Consider the following 24,199-nt stretch of genomic DNA (forward strand, 5'->3'; position numbering starts at 1 on the left):
ACATACTGGCTTATTCAGCACATGCTCATGAAACATTTCTCATTGGTGATCATGCTACACTGGCTTTTTGAATACTTTTCTTGTGTCCTGTCCTTATGATGTCCTCTGCTGCCTTTATGTTCTGGCTGTACCTTCTGTCATCCTGCAGAGCAAGCCATAGACCCAGAGTCATCACTGTTTTAGTAGTATCAGAAAAAAATAACCCCTCAAACCCAACCAGTTGCTTCTATTTAAACTGGCCTTCCTGGAAACTATAGATGATTAATTCCTGCACGAGCATTCTGCAGGACTCAAAGGAGAAAATTTGGTGGGAAAATCCCAAGTGTCAACTTTTCTGTCAGTTTTATAAGTACACAGATTGCTTTTTCACTACGGCTTTACTACAGTATTGGAGATACTTGGAAGGAGTCCAGAAATCTAAAAGGCCTATGAGAAACTATACTTAGAAAAATATTGTTTAAGACAGCTGTTGTTGGACATGCTTTTCCTCATTTTTATTAATTTGCTTCATAGTTTTGGATATGAGTAATAGTAATAAGCATCCCAAACATTTCATAGCACTTTAGAGCCTTTTTACCCCTTATATAACACATCTTCATAAAAAGCCTGGAGATGATGCTTATTATGAATAGTTACTTTTCAATGAGTTCTTACTCTGTGTACAACTCTGTGCTAAGTGCTTTACATATACATTATTGCAGTTAACTTTTATATCAGCTGTAAAAGTCGTATTATCACTATTTGGAACAGATGAAGATTCTAAGAACCGAAGAAATTAAGTAAGTTGCCCAAGATCACGCAGTTAATATGTGAAGAAATTATGATTTGAATCCAACCAATGGTGCCTGGCTCCACAGCTAGTTCTGTTAATGTCTGTGCTTTACTGGCTCTCTGTGAGATAAGGCATTGTATGTTTACTTACAGATGAGCAAGTGATTAGAGAGGTCATAACTTGCCAATAATCATATGGCATATAAACAGCAGATAGAGGAGATGAATTTTGATCATTAGATTTAGAATCTATATCCTAGCTGATTTTTTACTAACTTTTACTTTAACTGTCTTTTAAAAAATGTTTTTTTTAAAATTAATTTTAATGGAGTGACATTGACAAATCAGGGTACATATATTCAGAGAAAACATCTCTAGGTTATTTTGACATTTGATTATGTTGCATACCCCTCACCCAAAGTCAAGTTGTCCTCCGTTATCTTCTATCTGATTAACTTTTTTTTTTTTTTTTAATCTTTCTGAAGCTGGAAACAGAGCCAGTCAGACAGACTCCCGCATGCGCCCGACCGGGATCCACCCGGCACGCCCACCAGGGGGTGATGCTCTGCCCATCCGGGGCGTGGCTCTGTTGCGACCAGAGCCACTCTAGCGCCTGAGGCAAAGGCCATGGAGCCATCCCCAGCGCCCCAGCCATCTTTGCTCCAATGGAGCCTTGACTGCGGGAGGGGAAGAGAGAGACAGAGAGGAAGTAGAGGGGGAGGGGTGGAGAAGCAGATGGGCGCTTCTCCTGTGTGCCCTGGCTGGAAATCGAACCCAGGACTACCGCACGCGAGGCTGACGCTCTACCACTGAGCCAACCGGCCAGGGCGATCTGATTATCTTTGTGCCCCCCCCCATAACCATCACACTCTTGTCCATGTCTCTGAGTCTCATTTTTTGTCCTATCTATGTATGGAATCATAGAGTTCTAAGTTTTTTCTGATTACTTATTTCACTAAATGTAATGTTATCAAGGTCCATCCATGTTGTTGTCAATGATCTGATGTCATCATTTTTTTTTTTTTTTTTTTTTTTTTCATTTTTCTGAAGCTGGAAACAGGGAGAGACAGTCAGACAGACTCCCGCATGCGCCCGCCCGGGATCCACCCGGCACGCCCACCAGGGGCGACGCTCTGCCCACCAGGGGGCGATGCTCTGCCCATCCTGGGCGTCACCATGTTGCGACCAGAGCCACTCTAGCGCCTGAGGCAGAGGCCACAGAGCCATCCCCAGCGCCCGGGCTATCTTTGCTCCAATGGAGCCTTGGCTGCGGGAGGGGAAGAGAGAGGGAGGAAAGCGCGGCGGAGGGGTGGAGAAGCAAATGGGCGCTTCTCCTGTGTGCCCTGGCCGGGAATCGAACCCGGGTCCTCCGCACGCTAGGCCGACGCTCTACCGCTGAGCCAACCGGCCAGGGCCATTTCTTTTTTTTTTCTTCTTCTTCTTTTTATTTTTCTGAAGCTGGAAACGGGGAGGGACAGTCAGACAGACTCCCGCATGCGCCCGACCGGGATCCACCCGGCACGCCCACCAGGGGCGAAGCTCTGCCCACCAGGGGGCTATGCTCTGCCCCTCCGGGGCGTCGCTCTGCAGCGACCAGAGCCACTCCAGCGCCTGGGGTAGAGGCTAAGGAGCCATCCCCAGTGCCCGGGCCATCTTTGCTCCAATGGAGCCTTGGCTGCGGGAGGGGAAGAGAGAGACAGAGAGGAAGGAGGGGCGGGGGATGGAGAAGCAAATGGGCGCTTCTCCTGTGTGCCCTGGCCGGGAATCGAACCCGGGTTCCCCGCACGCCAGGCCGACGCTCTACCGCTGAGCCAACCGGCCAGGGCCTCATCATTTCTTATGGCTGAGTAATATTCCATAGTATATATGTACCAAAGCTTTTTAATCCACTCGTCCACTGATGGACACTTGGGCTGTTTCCAGATCTTCGCTATTGTGAACAATGCTGCCATAAATATGGGGGTGCATTTTTCCTTTTGTAACAGTGCTATGGTGTTCTTAGGGTATATTCCTAAAAGTGGGATAGCTGGGTCAAAAGGCAGTTCGATTTTTAATTTTTGAGTAATCCATACTGTTTTCCACAGTGGCTGCACCAGTCTGCATTCCCACTAGCAGTGCAGGAGGGTTCCCTTTTCTCCACGTCCTCATCAGCACTTATTCTGTGTTGTTTTGTTGATGATCGCCATTCTGACTGGTGTGAGGTGATATTGTGGTTTTAATTTGCATTTCTCTAATGATTAGTGATGTTGAGCATCTTTTCATATGCCTATTGGCCATCTGTATGTCCTCTTTGGAAAGTGTCTATTCATTTCTTTTGCCCATTTTTTGATTGGATTGTTTGTCTTCCTGGTGTTGAGTTTTACAAGTTCCTTATAAATTTTGGTTATTAACCCCTTATCAGATGTATTGTCGAATATGGTTTCCCATTGTGTAGTTTGTCTTTTTATTCTGTTCTTATTGTCTTTAGCTGTGCAGAAGCTTTTTAGTTTGATATAGTCACATTTGTTTATCCTGTCTTTTATTTCACATGCCCGTGGAGATAAATCGGCAAATATATTGCTGCGAGAGATGTCGGAGAGTTTACTGCCTATGTTTTCTTCTAAGATGTTTATGGGCCTGACCTGTAGTGGAGCAGTGGATAAAGTGTCGACCTGGAAATGCTGAGGTCGTTGGTTCGAAACCCTGGGTTTGCCTGGTCAAGACACATATGGGAGTTGATGCTTCCAGCTCCTCCCCCCTTCTCTCTCTCTGTCTCTCTCTCCTCTCTCTCCCTTTCTGTCTCTCTCTCCTCTCCAAAAATAAATAAAATTAAAAAAAAAGATGCTTATGGTTTCATGGCTTACATTTAAGTCTTTTTATCCATTTTGAGTTTATTTTTGTGAATGGTGTAAGTTAGTGGTCTAGTTTCATTTTTTTGCAGGTAGCTGTCCAGTTTTCCCAACACCATTTATTAAAGAGGCCGTCTTTACTCCATTGTATGCTCTTACCTCCTTTGTCAAATATCAGTTGCCCATAAAGCTATGGGTTTATTTCTGGGTTCTCTGTTCTGTTCCATTGATCTATATGCCTGTTCTTATGCCAGTACCAGGCTCTTTTGAGTACAATGGCCTTGTAGTATAACTTGATAATTGGGAAGTGTGATACCTCCCGCTTTATTCTTCCTTTTTAAGATTGCTGAGGCTATTCGTGTTCTCTTTTGGTTCCATATAAATTTTTGGAATATGTGTTCTATATCTTTGAAGTATGTCATTGGTATTTTAATTGGTATTGCATTGAATTTATGAATTGCTTTGGGTAATATGGACATTTTAATGATGTTTATTCTTCCTAACCATGAGCACGGTATATGCTTCCACTTGTTCGTATCTTCTTTGATTTCTTTTATGAATGTTTTATAATTTTCCGAGTACAAGTCTTTAACCTCCTTGGTTAAATTTACTCCTAGATACTTTACTTTGTTGCAATAGTGAAGGGGATTGTTTCCTTAATTGCTCTTTCTGACAGTTCATTGTTGGTGTATAGAAATGCCTCTGATTTCTGAGTATTAATTTTATATCCTGCCACCTTGCTGAATTCATTTATCAGGTCCAGTAGTTTTTTGACTGAGACTTTAGGGTTTTCTATATACAATACCATATCATCTGCAAATAATGATAGTTTTACTTCTTTTCCAATTTGGATGCCTTTTATTTCTTCTTCTTGTCTGATTGCTGTGGCTAGGACTTCCAGACTGTATTGAATAAGAGTGGTGAAAGGGGGCACCCCTGCCTTGTTCCTGATCTTAAGGGGATTGCTTTTAATTTTTGCCCATTGAGTATGATGTTGGCTGTGGGTTTGTCATAGATGGCCTTTATCATGTTGAGGTATGTTCCCTGTATTCCCACTTTGCTAAGAGTTTTGATCATGAATGGGTGCTGGATTTTATCAAATACTTTTCTGCATCTATTGAAATTATCATGTGGTTTTTCTCCTTCCTTTTGTTTACGTGATGAGTCACATTGAGTGATTTGTGAATATTGTACCAGCCTTGCCTCCCCAGAATAAATCCCACTTGATCATGGTGTATGATTTTTTTTTTTTCATATATTACTGGATCTGTTTTGCTAATATTTTGTTGAGGATTTTAGCATCTAAATTCATCAGGGATATTGGCCTATAACAGTGGTTCTCAACCTGTGGGTCACGACCCCGGCGGGGTCAAACGACCACAACACAGGGGTCGCCTAAAGCCATCGGAAAATACATATTTATTATACAGTACATTTTAGGTGACTCCTGTGTTTTGATCGTTCGACCCCCGCCGGGGTCGCGACCCACAGGTTGAGAACTGCTGGCCTATAATTTTCTTTCTTTGTGTTTTCTTTGCCTGGTTTTGGAATCAGAATTTTTGCTTGCCTCATAAAAGGAGCCTGGAAGTCTTCCTTCATCTTGAATTTTCTGAAATAGATTGAGAAGGATGAGAGTTAGTTCCTCCTTGAATATTTGGTAGAATTCACTTGTGAAGCCGTTAGGCCCAGAACTTTTGTTTGTTGGGAGATTTTTGATAACTGTTTCTATCTCATTTGTTGTAATCGATCTGTTTAGGTTTTCTGATTCTTCCAGATTAATTTTTGGAAGATTGTATGTTTCAAGGAATTTGTCCATTTCATCTAGGTTGTCTAGTTTTTTGGCATACAGTTCTTCATAGTATTTTCTTACAATATTTTGTATTTCTGTTGTGTCAGTTGTTATTTCTCCACTCTCATCTCTAATTTTATTTATTTGAGTCCTCGCTCTTTTTTTCTTGGTGAGTCTAGTTAAAGCAGGCATCCCCAAATTGTGGCCCGTGGGCCGCATGCTGCCCCCTGAGACCATTTATCCGGCCCCCGCCGCACTTCCGGAAGGTGCACCTCTTTCATTGGTGAGCAGTGAGAGAAGCACTGTATGTGGCAGCCCTCCAACGTTCTGAGGGACAGTGAAGTGGCCCCTGTGTAAAAAGTTTGGGGACCCCTGATAAAAGTTCATTGATCTTGTGTACTTTTTCAAAGAACCAGCTCCTGGTTTCATTGATTCTCTGTATTGTTTCTTTAGCCTCTATGTCATTTATTTCCACTCTGATCTTTATTATTTCCTTCCTTCTACTACATCTTTGCTTTACTTGTTGTTCTTTTTCTAGCTCTTTTAGATGCAGGGTTAAGTTGTTTATTTGAGCTTTTTCTAGCTTCTTAAAGTATGCCTGTAGTGCTATGAACTTCCCTCTCAGTACTGCTTTTGCTGTGTCCCATAAATTTGGAGTTGTTGTATGCTCATTATCATTCGTTTCTAGGAATTTTTTTGTTTCTTCTTTGATCTCATTGTTAATCCATTCATTATTTAACAACCTGCTATTTAGTTTCCATGTGTTTGAGAATTTTTGAGTTTTTCTGTTGTGGTTGATTTCTAGTTTCATACCATTGTGGTCAGAGAAGATGCTTGATATGGTTTCAATCTTCTTAAATTTGTTGAGACTCATTTTATGTCCCAATATGTGGTCTATCCTAGAGAATGTACCATGTGCACTTGAAAAGAATGTATATTTTGCTGCTTTAGGGTAAAAGATTCAGAAGATATCTATTAAATCCAGTTGATCTAGTGTGTCCTTTAAGTCTGTTATTTCTTTGTTAATTTTCTTTCTTGCGGATCTATCTAGTGATATTAGTGGGGTATTGAAATCCCTTACTATTATAGTATTGCTGTTGATCTTGCCCTTTATATCCATCAATGTCTGCTTTACACATTTAGGTGCTCCTATATTAGGTGCATAGATATTTATAATGGTTATATCTTCCTGTTGGATTGCTCCCTTTATCATTATATAGTGACCTTCTTTATCCCTTACTATAGCCTTTGTTTTAAAGTCCATTTTGTCTGATATAAGTATTGCTACCCCAGCTTTTTTTTCATTTCCATTTGCATGAAATTTTTCCCCCCATCCTTTTACCTTCAGTCTGTGTGCATCTTTTGTTTTAAGGTGTGTCTCTTGTAGACAACATAGGTACGGGGCCTGTTTTCTTATCCATGCAGCTACCCTATGTCTTTTCATTGGATCATTTAATCCATTTACATTTAATGTTATTATTGATATGTAGTTGTTTATTGCCATTTTATTCTTTAAAGCTGTCTTCCTCTTTTGCTATATTCTTTTCCCACTTCGGTCTGTTTACAAGAGGCCCCTTAACATTTCCTGCAGCATTGGCTTGGTTGTAATGAGTTCCTTGAGTTTTTTTGTTGTTTTTTTTTTTGTCTGGGAAACTTTTTATTTCTCCTTCAATTTTAAATGATAGCCTTGCTGGATAAAGTAGTCTTGGTTGTAGATTCTTGTTCTGCATTACTTTGAATATTTCTTGCCATTCCCTTCTGGCTTCAACTGTTTCTTTTGAGAAGTCAGATGTTATCTTATGGGGCTCCTTTGTAGGTGATAGCCTTTTTTTCTCTAGCAGCTTTTAATATTTTATCTTTATCACTTAGCTTTGGTATTTTAATTATGATGTGTCTTGGTGTAGATTTCTTTGGGTTTCTCTTTAATGGAGTTCTCTGTGCTTCTTGAACTTGTGAGATGTTTTCCTGCATTAATTTAGGGAAGTTTTCAGCTATGATATGATTAAACAAAGACTCTATCCCTTGTTCTTTCTCTTCTTCTTCAGGAACCCCTATGATGCGGATGTTATTTCTCTTCATGTTGTCACAGAGCTCTCTTAGAGTTTCCTCAGACTTTTTGCGTCTCTTTTCTTTTTTCTGCTCTGCTTCCATGCCTTCGTTCAACCTGTCCTCCAACTCACTGATTCAATCCTCAGCTTCATCCATCCTGTTTTTAATTCCTTCCATTGTGGCCTTTGTTTCTGATATTGTATTTGTCATCTCCAACTGATTCTTCTTTAATATTTCAATGTCCTATTTTATACTTGCTATTTCTTTATTTAGGTGTTCATAATGACCATCCATTGTTATTCTAAGATCCCTAAGCATCCTAACAATCATTATTTTAAACTCTGCATCCGGCAGTTTGGTTATTTCCATATCACTCAGTTCATTTCCTGGAGGTTTCTCTTGTGGTTTAATTTGGATTGCACTTCTCTGTCTTCTCATTATGTCTGTGTGTTTGGGTTTGTTGTTTGTAGAGCTGATTGAGTCTAGACTTGGTGTTGTCTGCCTCCAATTTTCAGTTGTGTCTCTTTTTAATAATTTATTGTGATTTTTAGAATGAGGAAGGTAGAGACAAAGAAGAAAAAGTACCATTGATTTGTTGTTCCACTTATGCATTCATTGGTTGATTCTTGCATGTACTCTGACCAGGGATCAAACCCATAACCTTAGTGTACAATCTAACCAACTGAGCTACCTGTCTAGGGCTTCTTGTCTTAATAAGGATGAGTCTTGGTATGGATTATAAATAAATTATAAAAAGTTTTACTGGAAATGCAAGGAAAAATAACATGTTAGGTTATTCTCAAGGACCTAATGATTGTTTGGGTTTAACAAAAAAAAATGTTCAGAATTGGAGGTGCTCTCATCATGTAGTAACTGGGGAAAATCCCTAAATGAGTAGTTCAGGCTATGAGTGATTTAAAGAAGGGAAAATAAGTGTGAGCTATGATTTAATAAGGAGAGGATTTTTTTTTTGGGGGGGGGGTCGTTAAGTGTAGTATATAACAATAAAAGATCTGCAGTCCTCTTTTTTTTTTTTAACAGAGGCAGAGATAGAGTCAGAGAGAGGGATAGATAGGGACAGACAGAAGGAATGGAGAGAGATGAGAAGCATCAATTATTGGTTTTTCGTTGCAACACCTTAGTTGTTCATTGATTGCTTTCTCATATGTGCCTTGACCGTGGGCCCTCAGAAGACCAAGTAACCCCTTGCTCGAGCCAGCAACCTTGGGTCCATGCTAGTGAGCTTTTGCTCAAACCAGATGAGCCCGCGCTCAAGCTGAGAGCTGGCGACCTCAGGGTCTTGAACCTGGGTCTTCTGCATTCCAATCTGATGCTCTATCCACTGCACCACCGCCTGGTCAGGCTGCAGTCCTCTTAAGTGTGATTAGGAAAACATAAAACTATAGAATCTTGGCCCTGGCTGGTTTTCTCAGTGTAAAGAGCATTGGCCAGGTGTGCAGACATTCTGGGGATCTTATGAGAAATGGCCATCTGCTTCTTTTCTCTTCTTTCTCTCTTCCTCTCTCGTAGCCAGTGGCTTGATTGATTTGAGTGTTGGCCCTGGGCACTGAGGAGAGCTCAGTTGATTCAAGCATCGGCCCCATACGGGGGTTGCTTGCTGGGTGGGGCCTGGTCAGAGTGCATGGGGGAGTCTATCTGCCTTCCTCTCACTTAAAAACAAACAAAAAATACTACAGAATTCTGGAGCCAAATTTTGTTTTTTTAGTAGAAACACAAGTCTGAAATGTTTATATATGTGACTAGGAGAAGCAATATATGTAACCCTTTCATGAATTTGTCATTTAGTATATTTGTGTTTTCAGTGCCTAGCTTGTTTTTTGAATGAATGAATTTTCTGGTCAAAGTCTGAAGTCGCAGGGATACTGTGTCATTATTATAATATAATGTGCTATAAAAGGCTAAAGATGGAACCTTTAAATAAACATCTAGCCTTACCAGGTGGTGGCACAGTGGATAGAGTGTCGATCTGTGATGCTGAGATGCATATTCAAAACCCTGAGGTTGCCAGCTTGAGTCTGGGCTGATCTGACTTGAGCCCAAGGGTTGCTGGCTTGAAGCCCAAGGTCGCTGGCTTGAGCAGGTCACTCACTCTGCTGTAGCCTCCCAGTCAAGGCACATATGAGAAAGCAATCATTGAACAACTAAGGTGCCGCAACTATGAGTTGGTGCTTCTCATCTCTCTCCCTTCCTGTCTGTCCCCTCTCTCTTTCTAAAAAAACAAACAAACAACCCCAAACTAACCTAGCCTCTTCTTTTAACTGATGAGTGAAGTGGGGCCCAGAGAGTAGAAGTGACTTTTTAAGTTGTAGAAGAGGACTACTGTTCCTGGCAGCAAAAATGGTTTATCTGGAGTAGATTACCAATGTTTTCACAGGTTTTATGAGCACAGATCAAACATACAGAGAAAACATTGTTGAAAGTATTTTAAATCATTGATTTTTTTACAGATAAAGTGAGCCTATGGAGGATTGGTTTTTTCTCTCCTTATTTCTATAGATCTCAGATGCCAGGTTTACATTAAAAAGGTTCAGTAGGTTGAATCTTAACTTTTGATCACAGTTTTCCCACAGTGTACATCTAGCTGAGCTTTTTCTCTCAGAGGCCTGGTTGGAAACAGTAGCCTTTATTTCTGATGTATAATTTACCTCTCCTTCCTGGTGTTTGAGCCTTGTTGGTCTTGATAAATGCCTTTTTTTTCTGTTCACAGCCTGCAGTTAACATGGGGGTCCTCGTGTGCGGCTGCTTAGGAAGCAAGCAGTGGGTGAGAGTGCATGTGAGAGAGTGCAGGGTGGCTTATTGCCAGAACCTTTTACTCCTTTGTTTAACCCGTTAGTCCAGAGAGATTTGTCTAGTCATAACGAATCTGTAAGTCTCAGTGGCAGAAGCAGAAACTAATGTGAAAGAATCTATTGGTCTTGTTTTACTACAGAAGGGAACAAAGGTCAAATAGGGTCTGGTAGTGGAAAAGGAATTGGGAGTCAGCAGTCCTGGACTTGACTGTAGGCTCAATCATTTATAAGCCATGACCTTGGACAGTTTTCTTAGTCTAAACCTCAGTTCTCCCATCTTCAGCCCTTTGAGTAGTACGAACGTTCGTGTACGTCCTCACTCAAAGGTTTAACAAAAATCTCACTACTCAAAGGGTTAAAAGTAATACCAGTTACCTCAAAGGGGCATTAAGTTCTTCCCCAGATATATGCATGGCTTGTTCCCTTTCCTCCTCTTTCAGGTCTTTTCTCAGGGAGCACCTTCTCAGTGAGGCTTTCCCTATTTTCTTAAATTTGTGATTACTGTCTGGCACCTGTGTTCCCTTACCCTGCTCTGGTTTTTTGTCATACTACTAATTGGCCGTATTTTTTACTGTTTGTTAATTGTCTTGCTGCCCAGTCATAATAACATCGAAATACAGCAGTAATAGTAGCAGCTAGTTTTCTTTTATGTTGGGCACTGTCTTAAGCACTTTGCACATGTTAACTAATTTAATCCTTTTAGATACCCTATTAGGGGGTACTATTATTATTATCATCTCCATTTTATAGGTTAATAAAACTGGCATAGAGAAGTTAAGTGATTTTCAAAGAACACATACGTGGTTAGCAGTGAAGCCAGACTTTGAGCCTAAGCTCTCTGGCTCCAGAGTCCTTGCTTTTACTCACTATGCTATATTGCCTCATTAGAACATAAGCTTTTTGAGGAAAGAGATGTTTGTCTTTTATTGTTCACTGCTGTTTTGCCAATACCTAGAATAGTACCTGACACATAGTAAGCAGTGAATATTTGTTAAATGAATGAATGCACATTGATAACAAGGGGAGTTGCCTGAGTTTTTGCCTTGGCCCCTCTTTATTATCTAAGGCCCTATTGCTGTAGTCCTGTGCCATTCAGTATGGTAGCCAATAGTCACATTTCAGGTGCTCAGTAGACACTTGTGGCTTACAGCTACTATATTAGGCAGCACAGATGTGGAATATTTATTTTTAAAACATTTATTGATTTTAGAGAGAAAGGAAGAGAGGAGGGGGAAGAGAGGGAGAAGCATCAATTTGTTGTTCCACCCATCTATATATTCATTGGTTGACGCCTGCATGTGCCCTGACAGAGGATTGAACTTGCATTCTTGGCATATTGGGACAGCATTTTAACCCAGCCAAGGCAGACTTTTTATATATATATATATATAATTTTTTAATTTTTCAATTATAGTTGGCATACATTATATTTCAGGTGTACAGCAGAATGATTAGACATTTATATAACTGACAAAGTGATTACCCTGATAAGTCTGTTACCCATCTGACATTATACAGTTATTACAATATTACTATTTCCTGTGCTGTATGTTTTTTTAAAGATTCTTTTTTTTTTACAGAGAAAGAGTCAGAGAGAGGGCTAGACAGGGATAGACAGGAACAGAGAGATGAGAAGCATCAATCATTAGTTTTTCGTTGTGCATTGCGACACCTTAGTTGTCCATTTATTGCTTTCTCATATGTGCCTTGACCGCAGGCCTTCAGAAGACTGAGTAACCCCTTGCTTGAGACAGTGACCTTGGGTCCAAGCTGATGAGCTTTTGCTCAAACCAGATGAGCCCGCGCTCAAGCTGGCGACCTTGGGGTCTTGAACCTGGGTCCTTGGCATCCCAGTCTGACACTCTATCCACTGTGCCACCACCCAGTCAGGCCCTGTGCTGTATTTTACATCTGTGTGATTATTTTTATAACTGCCAGGTGGTACTTCTTTTTTGTGTGTGTGACAGGGACAGAAAGAGACAGAGAGAGGGACAGATAGGGACAGACAGACAGGAAGGGAGAGAGATGAGAAGCGTCTTTGTTACGGCACCTTAGTTGTTCATTGATTGATTTCTCATATGTGCCTTGACTGGGAGGCCACAGCAGACCGAGTGACCCCTTGCTTGAGCCAGCGACCTTGGGCTCAAGCTGGTGAGCCTTCCTCAAACCAAATAAGCTCACACTCAAGCCGGCAACCTTGGGGTTTTGAACCTGGGTCCTCCACATCCCAGTCCAACGCTCTATCCACTGCGCCAGCGCCTGGTCAGGTGCCAATTGGTACTTCTTAATCTGTTTACCTTTTTCACCCATCTCCCCAATTTCGTCTGGCAGCCATTGATTTCTTCTCTTTATGAGTTTGTTTCTGTTTTGTTTGTTTATTTTGTTGTTTAGAGTAAGTTCTACATATAAGTGAAATCACATATTTGTCTTCCTCTGTCTTTCTTACTTCACTTAGCATAATACCCTCTAGGTCCATTTATTTTGTCACAAATGGCAAGATTTCATTCTATTTTATGGCTGAGTAATATTCTATCGTATATATGTACCACATCCTTTTTGCCTGTTCGTCTATTGATGGACAGTTAAGTTGCTTCCATGTTCTGGCTATCGTATATAATGTTGCAGTGAACATAGGGGTGCATACATCTTTTCGAATGGATGTTTGGATTTCTTCAGATAAATACCTAGAAGTGGAATTGCTGGGTCATATGGTAATTCTATTTTTAATTTTTTTGAGGAACTTCCTTACTGTTTTCCATAGTGGTTGCACCAATTTATAATCCCAGCAGTGCATGAGGGTTTCCATTTCTCCACATCCTTACCAACACTAGTTTGTTGATTTATTATTGATGATAACAATTCTGACAAGTGTGAGGTAATAACTCGTGGTTTTAATTTGCATTTCTCTCATGATTAGTGATATTGAACGTCTTTTAATCTGTTAGCCATCTGTATGTCCATTTTAAAGAAATATATTTTTTGGTGTTAAGGTGTAGGAGTTTCTTATATATTTTGGATAGTAACCCCTTATTGGCTGTGTCATTGGTAAATATCTTCTTCCATTCAATAGGTTGTTTTTGTTTTGTTGATGGTTTCCATATTTGTGTAAATTTTTTTGGTTTGATATAGTCCCATTTGTTTTTTTTTGTTTTTTTTTTTAATTTTATTTATTTATTTTTTACAGAGACAGAGAGTGAGCCAGAGAGAGGGATAGACAGGGACAGACAGACAGGAACGGAGAGAGATGAGAAGCATCAATCATTAGTTTTTCATTGCGCGTTGCAACACCTTAGTTGTTCATTGATTGCTTTCTTTTTTTTTTTTTTTTTTTCTTTTTTTTTTTTTTTTTTTTTCATTTTTCTGAAGCTGGAAACAGGGAGAGACAGTCAGACAGACTCCCGCATGCGCCCGACCGGGATCCACCCGGCCCGCCCACCAGGGGCGGTGCTCTGCCCCCCAGGGGGCGATGCTCTGCCCATCCTGGGCGTTGCCATATTGCGACCAGAGCCACTCTAGCGCCTGAGGCAGAGGCCACAGAGCCATGCCCAGCGCCCGGGCCATCTCTGCTCCAATGGAGCCTTGGCTGCGGGAGGGGAAGAGAGAGACAGAGAGGAAAGCGCGGCGGAGGGGTGGAGAAGCAAATGGGCGCTTCTCCTGTGTGCCCTGGCTGGGAATCGAACCCGGGTCCTCCGCACGCTAGGCCGACGCTCTACCGCTGAGCCAACCGGCCAGGGCTGATTGCTTTCTCATATGTGCCTTGACCGTGGGCCTTCAGCAGACCGAGTAACCCCTTGCTGGAGCCAGCGACCTTGGATTCAAGCTGGTGGGCTTTTCCTCAAACCAGATGAGCCCGCACTCAAGCTGGCGACCTCGGGGTCTCGAACCCAGGTCCTCTGCATCCCAGTCCGACGCTCTATCTACTGTGCCACCGCCTGGTCAGGCTAGTCCCATTTGTTTATTCTTTATTTTCTCTTTTAAAAATGTTTTAGGTTTTAAAAAAATTATTTACTAATTTGAAAGAGAAAAAACCCTGGTTTGTTTCACTTATTTATGCATTCACTGGTTGATTCTTATATGTGCCCTGGCCTCGGATTGAACCTGCAATCTCAATGTGTGAGGATGATGCTCTAGCCAACTGAGATACTTAGCCAGGGTCTATTTTTTTTTGTTGTTTATTTGTTTTCCTTGCCCAAAAAAACACATTGAAAAAGATATTGCTAAAACTGATGTGAAAGAGTTTACTGCCTATGTTTTCTCTAGGAGTTTTAAGTTTTCAGGTCTTACATGTAAGTCTTTAATCCATTTTGAGTTTATTCTTGTATGTGGTGTAAGAAAGTAGTCTAGTTTCTTTCTTTCTTTTTCTTTTTGTATTTTTCTGAAGTCTGAGAAGCAGACAGATGCCTGCATGCTCCCGACCAGGATCCACCCGGCAAGCCCACTAGAGGGCTATGCTCTTCCCATCTGGGGTGTTGCTCTGTAGCAACTGGAGCTATTCTAGCATCTGAGGTGGAGGCCATGGAGCCATCCTCAGCGCCCAGGCCAACTTTGCTCCAATGAAGCCTTGGCTGCAGGAGGTGAAGAGAGAGATAGGGAGAAGCAGATGGGCGCTTCTCCCATGTGCCCTGGCCGGGAATTGAACCTGGGACTTCCACACGCCAGGCTGATGCTCTACCGCTGAGCCAAACGGCTAGGACTCATTTTTTTTTTTTTTTGTATGTTATTAGTCCAGTTTTCCCAACATCATTTATTGAAGAGACTGTCTTGACCCCGTTGTATATTCTTGCCTTCTTTGTCATGTAGTAATTGAATACATAGGCACAGGTTTATTTTTGGTGCTCTCTTCTGTTTCATTGATCTTTGTGTCTGTTTTTACGCCAGTACCATGTTATTTTTGTTTGCTTGTTTGTTTAGAGATAAAGGAAGTTGGGAGAGGAAGAGAAACAGTGATTGTTGTCCCACTTATTTATGCATTTATTGGTCAATTCTTGCATGTGCCTCACCAGGGATTGAACCTGCATTGTGACTATGCTGTAACCAACTGAACTGGGCAGCCAGGGTCCATCCTGTTTTGATTACTGTAGCCTTGTAACATAGCTTGATATCAGGTATTGTGATGCCTCCAGCTTTGTTCTTTTTTCTCAAGAGTGTTTTGGCTACTCAGGATCTTTTGTGGTTTCATATAAATTTTAGGATTATTTGTTCTCGTTCTATGAAAAACGTCATTGGTATTTTGATAGGGATTGCATTGAATCCGTAGATTACTTTGGTTAGTATAGACATTTTAATGATGTTGATTCTCCCTATTCATGAAAACAGTATAATCTTTAATTTATTTGTATCTTCAGTTTCATTCTTCAGTGTCATATACTTTCCTAAGTATAAGTCCTTTATCTCCTTGGTTAAATTTCTTTCTAGGTAGTCTCTTTTTGATGCAGTTGTAAATGGGATTTCTTTTTTTTTATTTCTCTGGTAGTTTGTTATTGGTGTATAAAAATGCAACCTATTTCTGATATTATTTTGTATCCTACTATTTTTCTGAATTAATTTATTAGTTCTAATAGTTTTTTGGTGGAATCTTTAGGGTCAGTTGTAGGACATTTCTATCATCCTAGGAAGTTTAGTCTAGACAGTGCTTTTCTAGTGCCTTCTGGGGACACAGGCAAGGGAGCAGCAAATAGAGTGAGGTCTGAGATGAAACAAGTAGTGAGAATGGAGAAATAGAGAGGGATGGTGTAGTGCCAGTGGCCGAAGCCAGGCAGGTTCACATGGGATTCGAGAAGACAGTAGAAAAGCTGAGGAACCGGAAAGGGTTGGGTCATTCAGTTTAATCAAGTCTCACAAGGGCAGGCAAGCACACAGGCAGGAGAAACTGCCTCTCAGGCAAACAAACAGCAACATGGCCCCTCACAGTGGTTGTCAGGCACTCCATGCATCCGTCAATTCCCTGAGCACAAGCACCCCACAGCCTTACATAGGTCATACACATGTGATGCAGCCACACACTCACACACCAATCAGGCAGAGTGCTTGTAGCCGGTAACCCTGTGAGCAAGCCTAACACAGCTGCCCCACAGATGGGCTCATGGAGGGCTTTGGATGCCAAAAAGTTTGTACTTTGTTTTGAATCCAGTGGCTTCTGAATTTGTCCATATATCAGAATACCTGGAAAGCCTTTAATATTCTGATTCCTCTGTGGTCTGATTTAGTAGTTTTGGTATGTGTGTGAGTGTGTGTGTGTGTAAAACATGTAACATAAACTTTGCTGTCTTAACCATTTTTAAGAGTGCAGCGCATTCGTGTTAACTGTATGCACCTTGTGTGACAGACCTCTGGTACTTTTCCTCTTGCAAAACTGGAACGACTCATTAAACAACTCCTCCTCCTTCCCCCAATAGCCTCTGGCAAACACCATTCTACTTTCTGTTTCTAAGTTTTTTGCCTTTTTGTGACTGGTTTATTCACTTAGCATAATGCCCTCAAGGTTTATTCATGTTGTAGCATGTGACAGGATTTTCTTCTTAAGGCTTAATAATGTTATATTGTATATACACACTAGTGCCTTCTGGGGACACAGGCAAGGGAGCAGCAAATAGAGTGAGGTCTGAGATGAAACAAGTAGTGAGAATGGAGAAATAGAGAGGGATGGTGTAGTGCCAGTGGCCGAAGCCAGGCAGGTTCACATGGGATTCGAGAAGACAGTAGAAAAGCTGAGGAACCGGAAAGGGTTGGGTCATTCAGTTTAATCAACACTACATTTTCTTTATCCATTCTTCTTTTGAAGGACATATAGATTTCTTACACTTGTTGGTCATTGTGAATAATGTTGCAAACATGGATGTGCAAACATCTCTTTGAGATCCTATTTTTAATTCTTTTGACTCTAGACCTAGAAGTGGGATTGCTGGATTATATAGTAATTCAATTTTTAATTTTTTGAGGAACTTCTATACAGGTATTGATCGATTTATGACCTATGACCATTCGACTTTATGACCACAATCGCTAGCCACGACTGCTCCGCATCTGGCAGCGCAAGCGCTGCCCAGCTCGGCATACGACAGTGCTGGCCAATAAAATGTTTCATATATGTTTATATATTTTGATATGTTTTGCAATTGGGAAAATGTTTCTTATGGTATTTTTTACACCTGTATTTTGTATTTTTGTAGCACCTGTATTTTGTAATTTTGTATATTTTGCAAATATTAAACCAGTTGTACTGGTAATGCAGTGTTTTACTTAAACCTGACAAATGTAAAAATAAGAAACAAAATAGTGTAGAGATGATACAAATGGCATAAAATGAACAAAGAAAATGATAATATATAGCAATAATGCGAGAAAATTATGATAAAATATGACTTAAAGATTTTTATAACATCATTTCACAGTACTATACATACAGCCTACTCAACTTATGACCAAATCGTGTTACGACCAGTCTGTTGGAACCAATCGTGGTCATAAGTCGAGCACTAGCTGTACTGTTTTCCATGGCTTCTGCATCATATCCTTACCAACACTTGTTATTATTTTTTCTTTTCTGAGAGGATAGTGGCCATTCTAACAGATGTGAGGTGGTATCTCATTGTGGTTTTAATTTGCATTTCCTTGCTAATTAGTGATATTGAACACCTTCAAGTTTTTTGCCCATTTTTCAATTGAATTCTTTGTAAGACTGTGTTTTAAATAAGTACCCTGGTGATTCTGATGGATGATGGTGGTGGGTGGGCCAGCAGCTGTGATGGAGAAGGAGGAAATGTGGATCACTCAAGCTGTATTATTCTCAACTGGAGGTTATTCTTGACATCAACACACTGTCTTCAGTTTATTTTGTAATGTCTGTACCTTTTTTTTTTTTACAGCGACAAAGAGAGAGTCAGAGAGAGGGATAGATAGGGACAGACAGGAACGGAGAGAGATGAGAAGCATCAATCATCAGTGTGTTTTTTTAAAAATTTTATTTATTTATTTTTTACAGAGACAGAGAGTGAGTCAGAGAGAGGGATAGACAGGGACAGACAGACAGGAATGGAGAGAGATGAGAAGCATTAATCATTAGTTTTTCATTGCGCGTTGCAACACCTTAGTTGTTCATTGATTGCTTTCTCACATGTGCCTTGACCGCGGGCCTTCAGCAGACCGAGTGACCCCTTGCTGGAGCCAGCGACCTTGGGTCCAAGCTGGTGAGGTGTTTTTTTTTTTTTTTTTTTTTTTTTCATTTTTCTGAAGCTGGAAACAGGGAGAGACAGTCAGACAGACTCCCGCATGCGCCCGACCGGGATCCACCCGGCACGCCCACCAGGGGCTACACTCTGCCCATCCGGGGGCGATGCTCTGCCCCTCCAGGACCAGAGCCACTCCAGCGCCAGGGGCAGAGGCCAAGGAGCCATCCCCAGTGCCCGGGCCACTTTGCTCCAATGGAGCCTTGGCTGCGGGAGGGGAAGAGAGAGACAGAGAGGAAGGAGGGGGGTGGTGGAGAAGCAAATGGGCATTTCTCCTATGTGCCCTGGCCGGGAATCGAACCCGGGTCCCCCGCATGCCAGGCCGATGCTCTACTGCTGAGCCAACTGGCCAGGGCCTGTACCATTAAATCTTTAATTAGACTTCCCTGGGAGTCTTCACTGTGTCCTAAAATTACCCTCTTTTCCACTTCTTGATAGCTTAGTGTCTTCTAATACAATCTCTTTCCTTTACATCAAGAGTGCTTTCTTTTTTTTTTTTTTCTTTCATTTTTCTGAAGCTGGAAACAGGGAGAGACAGTCAGACAGACTCCCGCATGCGCCCGACCGGGATCCACCCGGCACGCCCACCAGGGGCAACGCTCTGCCCACCAGGGAGCGATGCTCTGCCCATCCTGGGCGTCGCCATGTTGCGACCAGAGCCACTCTAGCACCTGGGGCAGAGGCCACAGAGCCATCCCCAGCGCCCGGGCCATCTTTGCTCCAATGGAGCCTTGGCTGCGGGAGGGGAAGAGAGAGACAGAGAGGGAAAGCGCGGCGGAGGGATGGAGAAGCAAATGGGCGCTTCTCCTATGTGCCCTGGCCGGGAATTGAACCCGGGTCCTCCGCACGCTAGGCCGACGCTCTACCGCTGAGCCAACCGGCCAGGGCCAAGAGTGCTTTCTTAATGTTGGTGCTGCTGGGCAGGAATCTAACTCTCCATTGCTCTCATCCTCCATATTTTTTCAGGTTTTTTTTTTTTTTTTTTTTTCAGTTTAATCTCAATAAAACTTCCTGATTCTGTAGCTCAGAGCACTCTGAGGTCTTTGCGTCAAGTAAGGGTGATTATCCGAGGTTATTCTGAGCCCTTCTGAGACAAAGGACTCTGATACTTAGAGTCTCAACTGTTTGTTATGCAGCAGTTCCTGATTTGGTCTTCGACCTCTCCTTGCAAGGGCCCAGCAGTCTTTGAACTGACCAGTAAGTAGAGATTGCTTGTGCTTTGGGTAGAAAAGCAGCTTCATTGCCTACTTTCTGCCTGGGAGTCTGGAAGACAGAAGTTCGGTCCTAGATCTCTTACTAACTTGCTCTATGACTTTCATCACTTAGTATCTGTTGCAAAATGAAAGACTTGAATTCAGTGATTTTTTAAAATTGTTCTCAGGTGAGAAGCGGGGAGGCAGAGAGACAGACTCTCGCATGCGCCTGACTGGGATCTACCCGGCATGCCCACCAGGGAGCGATACTCTGCCCATTTGGGGTGTTGCTCTGCTGCAACCAGAGCCAGAGCCATTCTAGCACCTGAGGTGGAGGCCGTGGAGCTATCCTCAGCACCTGAGCCAACTCTGCTCCAATGGAGCCTTGGCTGCAGGAGGGGAAGAGAGAGACAGGAAGGAGAGGGGGAAGGGTGGAGAAGCAGATGGGCGCTTCTCCTGTGTGCCCTGCCCGGAAATTGAACCCTGGACTTCTCCACACCAGGCCAACACTCAACCACTGAGCAAACCAGCCAGGGCTCAATGATTTTTGAAGTCCTACCAAGCTCTAACATTCTGTGGTTCATTTCAGTTAAGCAAACTTTGTACTTGTGTGCTTGGCTTTGTATTATCTAGTGGGGAACTCCATAGGTTAACAGGCTAGCCCCTTTCGGAGAGCTCATACTCAGCCCAGGAGGGAAGCAGTCAAATGAACAGCTAGGTCTAACTTGATGCATGTGTAGAATGGGACTGTTGCCAAGTGTGTTTGGAACAAAGGACAATGATTTAAGTTCTAGCTGAAAGACTCTGTGAAGCTTCATGTAGGAGGGAGTGTTTGAGCCTTTGGCTCATCTTCACCTTTGTTGTTTTTCCTTCTCCTCACCTCCTTGAGTCCCCAAGCCCATTTCCTTCTTAAACTCTGCCACAGTTCTCATGGTAAATTGTGCTCTCCTTAAAACAAAACAAAACAAAACAAAACAAGCAAACAAACAACCCCCCCTAAAAACACATACACAAAGTCACAGAAATCCTTTCTTCCCTTCTCCAAACTCCTGTGATAGTTGTACAGGTTACCGATAAAATTTCTTTAGCTATTATTGTCTTGCCTTTCTTTTATTATTTGGAACTATGAGTTCAAGCTGCTGCTTTCATTTTGTCTGCCACCAGGATTTTAAACGCTGAGTGTTTGGACTCATTTTTCCTACTACACTATAGGCTCCTTTGGGAAAACAGCTGTGTTAGGCTTGCTTACTTGTACTTTGCCTGATTAATGTATGAGCACGTGACAGCACCACATATGTATAGTCTGTGTAAGGCTATGTGTGCTTGTGCTCAGCTTGGATTGTGGATTCCCTACCCACCACTGTGAGGGGCCATTTTGCTGTTTATTTGCCTGAGAAGTTTTCCCCTGTTGGTTTGCTTGTCCGCAGTTGTGAGACTCTGTTAAACAGGAATGGCCCGCCTGACCAGGCAGTGGCGCAGTGGATAGAGCATTGGACTGGGATGCAGAGGACCCGGGTTCAAGACCCGAGATCCTCAGCTTGAGTGAGGGCTCATCTGGTTTGAGGAAAAGCCCACCAGCCTGAACTCAAGGTCACTGGCTCCAGCAAGGGGTTACTCGGTCTGCTGAAAGCCCGCGGTCAAGGCACATATGAGAAAGCAATCAATGAACAACTAAGGTGTTGCAACGCTCAATGAAAACTAATGATTGATACTTCTCATTCGTTCCTGTCTGTCTGTCCCTGTCTATCCCTCTCTCTGACTCACTCTCTGTCTCTGTAAAAAAAATAAATAAATAATAAACAGGAATGGCCCAACACTTTCTGGCTCTGCAGTTCCTCTACCATCTGCCTGAACCCAGTGTGGACCTGCCTGGCCTCGCCCACCAGCGTTACAGCTCCGTACAGGCAAACTATATTTATATCTTGTTCTCTTGTCATCAGTACCTCTTCTAAGTGATTCACAAAACAAATAACCTACTTTACAGTGTCATTAATGAAAGGCATAAACTGTGGGCTGAACAAAAACAGGAGGCTAGTGTGTTCCAAAAGGAAAATTTATTTTAAAAACGCCTGGGTGCAGGCGGGCTGAGACCAGCAAAGGGTGTCAGCCCTGAAGGAGGGATGGGACAAGGGTTATATGGATTCATCAAAGGGTTTTGGGAAAAGGCAGCTGCAAGATAACTTCTTCTGTTTGTGGTTGGGAGTGGCACCACAGCTCCTCAAAATTGTCCACATCCTAATCCAGTCATCCCTTATCAGCATCCAGCTGCAAGGGAGGCCTGAGCAGGATTACTGAGTAGACAGTCCTTTTTCCTCCTTCAGGCTTTTGCATTGTTCTTAAGAAAGATGGTGGCTGCTTGACCTGTAGTGGCGCAGTGGGTAAAGTGTTGACCTAGAATGCTGAGGTCGCTGGTTCAAAACCCTAGACTTGCCTAGTTAAGGCACATATGGGAGTTGATGCTTTCTGCTCCTCCCCACCCTCTGTGTACTTTCTCTAAAATGAATAAATAAAATTTAAAAAAAGGTGGCTGAGTAGCCATTTTATCTATCAATTAAATGTAGGTTTGTTTATTTTAAACCAAGTTTCTTTATTCATATAGATGTCATATTTGCTTATTTATTCAGGATGTGCTGTTTATGTTGTTCAGTGATTAATTTTTAATGTGTAACAATTTTGTCAATCTCGATCCTTCTTTTTTGCCTTAATCATCTACTTGGCTCTAAAAAGTATGGTGAACATTATGACTGAATGCCCTGGCCACTTAGCTCAGTTGATTAGCGTCATCCCAATATGCCAAGGTTGGGGGTTCGATCCCTGGTCAGGCAAAGAACAAGAATCAATGAATGTATAAGTAAGCGGAACAACAAATCATTGTTTCTCTCTCCCTTCCTTTCTTTTTTTTTTCTCTCCCTTCCTTTCTTGACCTTCTTCCCTCTCTCCCCCTCCCTCCTTCCCTTCTCTCCCTAAAATGAAAGGAAAAGCCCTGGCTGGGCAGCTAAGTTGATTGGAGAGTCATCTCACTATGCCAAAGTTGTGGGTTCTATCTTTGGTCAGGACACATACAAGAAGCAACCAACAAATGTATAAATGGAAAGAAAACAGATCAATGTTTCTTTCTCCTTTCCTCTCTCTAAAATCAATAAATAAAAATAAAATAATAAAAATAATAATACAAAGAAAAGAACACTACCTTGGAGTCAGAGATATTAGGGTTAAAGTTTGGGCAAATTGCTTCTCTTCTTTTTTTTTTTTTTTTTAAGTAGTTTTTTTTAAAGCAACTCATGCTTTTTTCTTTGTTTTTTTTATTAATTTATTTATTCTTTATTAGAGAGGAGAAACAGAGAGGGAGAGAGAGGAGAGAGAGACAGAGAGAGAGAAGGGGGAGGAGCTGGAAGCATCAACTCCCATATGTGCCTTGACCAGGCAAGCCCAGGGTTTCGAACCGGCTACCTCAGCATTTCCAGGTAGACGCTTTATCCACTGTGCCACCACAGGTCAGGCTGCTTCTCTTCTTTGAGGCTTATTTCAGCCCTGATTCCCCACTGGGTTGTTAAATAACTATAGAAATGCTTTGGAAAGTCAAAAATTGGTCTTTTTCTTTCTTTGACTTTAACAAACATTCCCAAAGTACATCTATGTGCTAAGTCCTATGCTAGAGAACTTGAAGGAAGAATCAGATATGACCTTTTGCCTTCCAAAGACTTTGCATGCTAGTTGGGCAGGCAGACAGGTATGAACACAAAAGAATCAAGGCAATGAACAAAGGAGGTGGTTAGGGTAAAGAATTGATGAAAATGCTTGAATGTGGTACTTATGTTGCATTGATCTGGATGAAAATGATGGTGGCTTGGATTGTGGTGGAAATGAGAGTGGTTAGAATTGATTTTAAAGGTAGAAAACCAAAAATTTTGCTGTTGGACTAGTTGTAAGGTATTAGAAAAAGGGAAGTCAAGACTGACACCTGAATTTTTTCCTGTGAACTTGAAAGGATGGAGTTGCCATTAACTGAACTGGGAAAGACTTCAGAAAAAACAGATTTCAGGGTATGAATGAGTAAATATAAAATACAGATGGTATTTAGAGCCAGGCCTGTGGTGACGCGGTAGATAGAGCATCAACCTGGAATGCTGAGATCGCTAGCTCAAAGGTTGAAAATCCTGGACTTGCCTGGTCAAGAAACATATGATAAGCAAGCAATGAACAACTAAAGGGAGGCAACTGAGTTGATACTTCTTGCTCTCCCCTCTTCTCTCTGTAAAATTAATGAATAAAATCTTTAAATTACATATATGTATGTATGTATGTATGTATGTAGATAGTATTTAGAGTCATGAGGTTAGACAAGGTGACCTTGAGAGTGCTTGGAGATAGAAAAGAGAAGAGGCCCAAGACACATAGGTTACACAAACTGAGAACGAGCTGTCAGAATGAGGAGGGGAAATAAAACAAAACAAAAATCCAACAAATCTCAGTGAGTGTAGTATCTGGAAGCCAAGGCAAGAAAGTGTTTAGATTGACCTGTGGTGGTACAGTG

General features: G+C 41.9%; 1 protein-coding gene and 1 non-coding gene across 5 annotated transcripts in view; one reads left to right on the forward strand and one right to left on the reverse strand.

Moving 5' to 3' along the window:
• FAM168A (family with sequence similarity 168 member A) overlaps positions 1-24,199 on the forward strand; it is a 213,368-nt gene that overhangs the window by 91,109 nt on the left and 98,060 nt on the right. The window lies entirely within an intron of this gene.
• Positions 1,525-1,600, reverse strand: TRNAA-CGC (transfer RNA alanine (anticodon CGC)). The gene has a single exon. It is a non-coding gene; the product is annotated as a tRNA-Ala (tRNA).

This window comes from Saccopteryx bilineata, chromosome 1, assembly GCF_036850765.1.
Source record: "Saccopteryx bilineata isolate mSacBil1 chromosome 1, mSacBil1_pri_phased_curated, whole genome shotgun sequence".
NCBI classification, from domain to species: Eukaryota; Metazoa; Chordata; class Mammalia; order Chiroptera; family Emballonuridae; genus Saccopteryx; species Saccopteryx bilineata.